Source organism: Dipteris shenzhenensis, chromosome 8 (genome assembly GCF_047967505.1).
Source record: "Dipteris shenzhenensis isolate YYH24624 ecotype China chromosome 8, Dip_SZ_1.0, whole genome shotgun sequence".
Classification (NCBI taxonomy): domain Eukaryota; kingdom Viridiplantae; phylum Streptophyta; class Polypodiopsida; order Gleicheniales; family Dipteridaceae; genus Dipteris; species Dipteris shenzhenensis.
In genome coordinates, this window is record NC_141603.1 from 33,739,412 (window position 1) to 33,746,804 (window position 7,393).

Here is a 7,393-nt window from a genome sequence, read left to right on the forward strand (position 1 = left end):
TAGGTTATTGAGAAGATAAGAGAGACCAAGATGAGATCTTCTAGGCTGAGCTAATGTAAGGTGTTTTTTGACACCATATGGCTTTGAGTTATATGATCTACTTCTTGTGCAAATGTGTCATGCTTTTTTTTAAATGTACTCTAGTTTTAATAACATGTCACGCCATTTTTTCTAATTTGATTTTTTAAAATCTTACTTTTTGTCTCTTTTAAGAATGTGATGTCCCCTTTTTTTAACGTACTCTAGTTTTAATAACATGTCACGTCATTTTTTCTAATTTGATTTTTTAAAATCTTCAATAATGTTGGACTCCACTCTATCTATTACGCAAAGGTTTTTGGCATTGTAAGGATATGCTGGGGATTAAAATAACTTGGAAGAGTATAGATTCAACAACTTTAGGTGGTATACTATGCATATGAACATGAATGCTTTCTTTTTTTTAGTAATCCAATTTTGTTTTGAAAAAGAAAAACATGAATGCTTTCACACAAACAAATTTCATTGAGAGCACACAACCTAAAGTTTGACAATTTGGTTTTCCAACTCAATCTTCAATTTGTTTCTACTTATGAATTTCATTTCCTTGTTTATCAATAGATCTTGGCCATCTCAATTTCACATCACTAGAAGCATTGCCTATATATGTGACACCTAATCCAATAATTCGTTATGTGCCTAATTTGAACATTAGCATGCAAGTTCCAAGCTCAACATGGTTGATTGAAAATGTTGAGGATGCAATGTCTGGAGTTAATGTTCCATTGACAAATGTGGATGCAAGCTTAGAAGGTAAAAGAGAAGATGCAATGTCATTGTATGAAGCCAAGGTGTAGGAAGAAATCTTAGAAGGTAAAGGAGAAGACATAATGTCACCCTCTAAAATAATGTCAAAAGAGGTGATAACAAAAATAAGACTAGTAGTGATAATAGATTTGAAAGAATTATTGCTCAAGCGTTGTTTTTTGAAGTCAAACAAACATATGAGCTTGCACAATGGGAAGCATTGGCTTGTTCTCTATCCTGGCCATTTAGAGTTTCTACAATGGTTTCTCGATCACTGTACTCTAGCTAGTGGCTCAGTTAGTATGCCACCTTAGCTAGCTGAGTTTGGTTTGAGACCCACATATAGGGTTCACCTATTCTTTTGTACTCAGCGTTCTTTTGGCTTTCACAACTAAGAAGAGGAAAACTGTTTAAGCCTCCACCTTTGTGTGTATTCCCCCATTGTGTATGTGAGAAAGCCGCAAGGAAGACTCCTTCCTTCTCTCCCACTCTCTTCACATGGTATCAGAGCTCGGTTCGTGGTAAGGAGCTCAAGAAAGCAAACCAAGTTCATGGTGTCCACTGGAGGAGAAAAGGGCATGGTGCAACACATGCTGGACACTTTGGAGCATCATGTTAACAGAAAGTTGAATTTCTTCATGGTTTGGGGTGTGATGGCATGCCACAAGCATACAAAGAGTAGAATCATTCGACCAGATAGGATTAATGTGGGAGCGGAGTTTAAACCATTAATGAGAGTGTGGTGTTGTTTCAAAGAGGAATGCAAACCAGCAAGAACAGTGTTCATCGACATTTCACCTTACATGGGTTGTGTTAATCTAGTAGAATATTGCATTTTCCCTACAAAATTTGATATAGATTGTGGTGATTCTATTTTGCTTCATGAGTTATTGCCGTACCTACAGATGCTAGATGATGTAGTAGATGTGTGCAGTGCCATCTCTTCTAACAGATTTGGTCAAGCTCTGATTGTCAAAGGGCATGATATGTTCTATTATTTTCAACCAGTGATCCTTGAATTCAAAGAAAAAAACAAAGAAGTTCTCGAAAGGATGAATGTCAAATCTCATATGTCTACTCGCAGTTCAAAAAAAGACACAGAGAAAGGTATTGCTTCACTTATAACCAAAACTAGAGTGAGAGGGACTTGTCCTACTACAAGAAGTATGGTGCATGCTCAACATGTTACATTGAACGAAGAGGAAGAATGCATGCTAGGAAAAATTACCAAAATGGGGCCGTTGAAAAATAGTGAGGCAAAACGCTTTGCTATGGTTCTTGGATGCAAGGAAAGGGGAATCACTGCTGATGCTGCAAGGGCATTCTTAGCCAACTTGATTCAATTTTATTGCATAATTGCCCATACCCATTGAGCACGTGTTCGAAATGAATGGCATCCATTATGAAGTAAAGAAATCAACAATACCTGGGGCAGGATATGGTCTTTTTGTACATACGAGCATCAAGAAGAAACAAGATTTGATGATATATAATGGTCCAAAGTATGATTATGTTACTTGGAGATCTCTCCTCAAGTTTTTCCCAAGGATGAAGACTTATGGAATGTTTGAATATCCATTCATTGAGCCATTGACAGATGTGAAATGTATTGTGGGAGATGTATTGTATGGAAACATTGCTGGATACATAAATAGCTCAATGTATTATAAAGAAAGAACAAATGTTATATTTGTATACATCCCTAAGCTACCACCTTGGTCTCAAAATTCACAAGGAGATTTGAGTGCCCATGGCTACATTACTGTGCAAATCATAAAGGATATCTCCTTCAGAGATGAGCTACTTTGTGAGTATGAATACTAGTATGGAATTGTTAATGATTGTGTTAAACGATGTGATGTAAAATTTAGTTGCAAATTTGGCTATGTGTCAATGGTTTTGATTATATTTAGCACAAGAAAGCAATTTAAAAAAAGGTTTTTATCAAGACCATGTCTCCGAGTTTCATGAGCTCTATTGTGATGGAGAGTTTCACAGCTCTATTGAGATGGAACGATGTTTTTGAACATCACATTTATATGATGGATGTCAAAGCTCTACCATAATCCTATTGCCTATGTCAATATTGCAATTTATCAACATAGAAACATATGCATTTGGCATTAATTTGATACATCTTATACCAAATAAAAATTGACAGTTGTTCCAAGTTTAATTATGTTTTTGAACACCACATTTATATGATGGATGTCAAAGCTCTATAACAATCCTATTACATATATTAATACTGCAATTTAATTTACTCCAATGAATCTTCCTAATGCAACTCTATAAATTGGCTTTTGTTTGTGGTTTTGATGTATATGAAACAAGAAACATCTTTCTTTCACTAGTAAATCAACAAATGTTTTGGCCATGGGACCATGTTCACATCTATTAAGGCCTTTTACCATAGCAACATACGAAAGCTTGTTACTTGGGTTCTAGGAATTGGGAAAGTATTGTGCATGGTCTAGTCTCCCCCAACATAACTAAAACTTGGGTCCTCAATGGAGCTAATATTTCAATAAAAAACATCAAATTTTACTTTTGAAGTGACTATATTTTATTTCGTGGGAATCGGGATTTTCCCAAATTCTCTAATATAGTGTTCCAAGGATTTGAAAGAGGAGAACCTCATCACATATCATGTGAATGGATGCATGATCTACCATGGTGAATTAATCCCCAAGGTTTATCTGATGACACCAAACGTAAGAAATGATCCTAATCTCACAGTTTTCGTTCTTAATGATGCATTGAGGAATCTTACACAACCTCTTCCAAAAGTGTTGTATGTTCAAAACATTGAGAGAGAACAAGAATCAAGTTGTGTTTGTATATCTTTGCATGCTTGTGGAGAAAGGCATATTTTTGAAAAAGAAATTAGGAATCCTTATGGTGGGTCACACACACGACCATATTGATCAGATGTTTAGCCGGTTCTCAATAAAGATGTGAAGGAAAGAAGCATGGGATGGGGATGCGATGATCTGCATACATGGAAAAAACTACAGATTTCAAACGCTTTGTGTTTGGTGACAACAAGCGAATTGAACGATGTATTGAGAAGCTTAACGAGTTAAGCTTTCAACACCAATTTCGAATGAAGAAAGATCAAGAAGGCTCAACGTTGTTGTGGGCGAAGTTCTATTCCACATCACCGACTTGGCTTCCAGTCAAAGGATTGAAGTTCTTGAAGTGTGTTCCAGAGCGTGAGTTGTATGTGGCACCCTTACAACCTTTACAATCAGTGAGGGAGTTGCAACGAGCCATGAAGGAGGGGAGAGACGTAAACCCTATAAGTTCTGTCAATGAGATTAGAGAAACAATCCAGCATGCTGCAACGTATTTTGAAAATGTGGTGTGGATATGGTGGAATCCATTCTTTGCATCCCAAATACTTATCAATCAGCTACTAAATGATGAGGTTTTTGGTATATGTATTTCAATTAACACAAGCCGGGCATTTGCCAAAGGAGACACAATACATAATATCCCAAAAAGTTCCAAAGACATTAATCAGATGCAGTGAACAAATGGAAGCCAAGACACGCCATGCAAAAAAGAGGGTGGCAGCTAAACTTGCCCAGGTTGACTCGGAGAATGTTCTAGTGGACAGCCTAGAGGAGGAAGGATCTTCAACTTCTACCGCACAAAGCTTAGGCTCTAGTGCATTTGAAGGTATAGGATCAGAGGATGAGTATTGTTCTTTATAGGATTGGTGGCATGTATGTTTGTGTAACAATGTGATTTGTACCTTTTTAGGAATGTGTTATGCCATGGTCCTTTTATGTGCATCGGATGCATAGGCCCTTATTATATTGGTTTTAAAAAATTAATGTATTTTTTGCAATTTTGGTATTCCAAGTGTAGGTGTTTGTGCCCGTTTTCCAAAAACACTTTGTCGACAAAATTTCATAAAAGCATGGTTTTTATGTATTTTTTCAAAAACCGTCGCGCAAAAAGGCCATTTTTTTCAAAAAAACGTAAAATTCTCATGAAAAAGAGGGAATCTTTCAAAGATTCCCCTAGAGTTCTCTTTTTGAGGTTACAGTTCTCGAATTAGATGTTACACTGCTTTTTACAAGAGGGGGATCACGGAACTGGGGCAAAAAGACGAAGAAGGTTTGATCGTTGTGCTAACGCATTGCATGCACCATAGGCTACGGAGTCATGCGGCAGTGGAGCCTTACGTGATTGCAAGCCACTGTGAAGCTGCAAAAGAAGCAGAGGGGCGTCGATGGGGGCGTGAAGGAACAGAAGCTTGCATGAATTGCATGCAGACTTATGTTGGGCGTCCAACGAGAGGGCGACATGTTTTTGGTGAAGCCTGCATCCAGAAGGCCAATCCTAGGGACACACGTGCAAATGCAAAAAAAAATAAGCTCAGAAACGATTTTCGCTTCTCGGTGACACGTGGGAGGCCAGAAAGAAAGGCAAGGCGTGAGAGAGGGAGGCGAGCTTAAATTATGGCTAGCAAGAAAAGGGATTCTTCTGAAGTGATTAAGGGAGAGGGAGTCCTTAAATGGTCAGGTGGAAAAAAGAAGGCACGGCGTGATAAAAGGTCCTACCGAGATTTGAACTCGGGCTACTGGATTCAGAGTCCAGTGTCCTAACCACTAGACCATAGGACCGAATCGATATATTCCAATGCAGTTTTTGCTTTATAAATGTTTTTTACTGGCCTGCTTGTGAGGCCAACTTCGTGATACGAACTTCTGGAATGGGGACGTGAGCCACAGAAACAGAGGAGAAGATAGGATCTAGGTTAAAGCTGGTATGTGGAGTGTGAACGACAGGCAGCAAATCATCTCGATGTGCTGTATGAGGATGATGTTTTTTGGTGCTTTCTTACCAGCATCATTAGCATGTTTTCGATCTTTGGTGTTTTGGCTGAAGCAGGTTAAGACCAGCTCCTCGATGGCTACACGCACAGGTATTGCTTTGCGAACGCCATTTGGTAGTTGGCACCTGTATACCAATGGTGTAACACCGGCAACGCCATCCGTGCAAACCTAGGTGAATTTTCATTTCTTTCCACGGTTCCATCTTCAGTCGATTGGAGAATTCCCTCCGGTTTCAAGTATAGAGTCTCGAACAATGTGCAAAGGTGAACGTCTCGTAAATCTGTTTTAGTGCTGTGGGGATGTTTGCTTGGAGCGATTATCTCCTTCATCGTTTAGGAACCCACTCCTTTATGATATCAGTATCAGGTAATGATTGGGCAGTCTCCATTGCTTAAAAACCGACGGCAACGCACAAATACAGAATTGTGAGCACAACTTTCGTGGTGAAAAGACGATGAATGAATTGTGCAACAAAGTGGGGACACAATGGACTGGAGCTAGTTGCAGGGACATGCAAAGGCATGTTTCACAATGTTCGTAGTGCAGCACCAGCGTGTTTCCTCAGGAAACAGCACACCGAGGAAGGAGGAACTATGGGCGGGTTCAGACCACCCGTGATGGTCAGGTCCTGCGGTTCAGACGACCCAGCGTCCATATCGATATATTCACAACCGGTGTAACGGTTCAGCTAGAATGGCGCTTGATGGATTGGCATGAGTTCGAACCCGATGAGCGCGCTCGGGGAGTTTTGTAAGTCTACCATGGAGTGGGCAGCCTCTAGGTGCCGCACACAATTATTTTTGTCATTGTCCACGGTCCTCCCCTCCCATTAGGCCACCTAGGACAGCAACCCGTCACCTTACCTTTTTGGAGGATGGCCACCGGGTGGTGTGAAATCTGCCTATGTTGTGATTGGAGAAATGTTCATAGAAAATCTCTAAGGTACATATAATGAAATGCAATTTCCAAATTTAAATGAGAATTTTACATGCAATTTATGTATCCAAGAAGAGAAACATGCAAGTTCACAAGTAGTGGATTTGTCTCTCTATAAATGTAAATGTTCCTTGTGAGCACTCCTTTTGGAGTGGCTTGTCCCCTTCCTAAAGATAACTTTGTATAACACGGAGCTCCTTTAGGAATTTAGCTAGCACATTCTTCCTGGCTCCCACTATGAGTCATTGAACATATAAATCTCCTTTTGGCATGCCCTTGTCCTTAATCAATGGATGGTCTATATCTATGCCATCTTGAGATCAAAATTTGTGAATGTGAATGCATAAAGTAAGAGACTGAGGATCTACTAAGTGAATTTAATTTCAAAGTAGTGTCCCATATGTTTGAAATAGCTCACTCACATGCTCTAGAAAATAAAATAGATTTGTAGGGGACAAGGAGAGGGGATTCACTCAAGACTAATGAAACTCATGATCTGTATTGAAGTTCTATTCACTAGGCAAGATTGCCACGTCAATTCCCCATCAATTGTCCCACCTTAGGCTTCAAAAGTTCCACAATAATCATCTTGAGTGAAAACACTAATTAGGCAGGGTGAAACGTTATCTCATTAGATATGAAGTATAAAGTCATGGATCACTTCATGCTTGCATTAAGCTATGGATACATGACAATGGCATTAGCAAGTCACAAATGAAATCATGTCCCATACAAAGAAGATCAAGCTTTATAACCTCGATCCCTGTCGTCAAAGATGAAGTTGCGAAGTCTTGTGCAACAAAATAAAATGCATAGATGCA

At 39.2% G+C, this 7,393-nt stretch overlaps 1 non-coding gene across 1 annotated transcript; it reads right to left on the minus strand.

The window, feature by feature from the left end:
• Positions 1-5,351: 5,351 nt before the first annotated feature.
• On the minus strand, positions 5,352-5,423 carry TRNAQ-CUG (transfer RNA glutamine (anticodon CUG)). The gene has a single exon. It is a non-coding gene; the product is annotated as a tRNA-Gln (tRNA).
• Between the last annotated feature and the right edge of the window lie 1,970 nt (positions 5,424-7,393).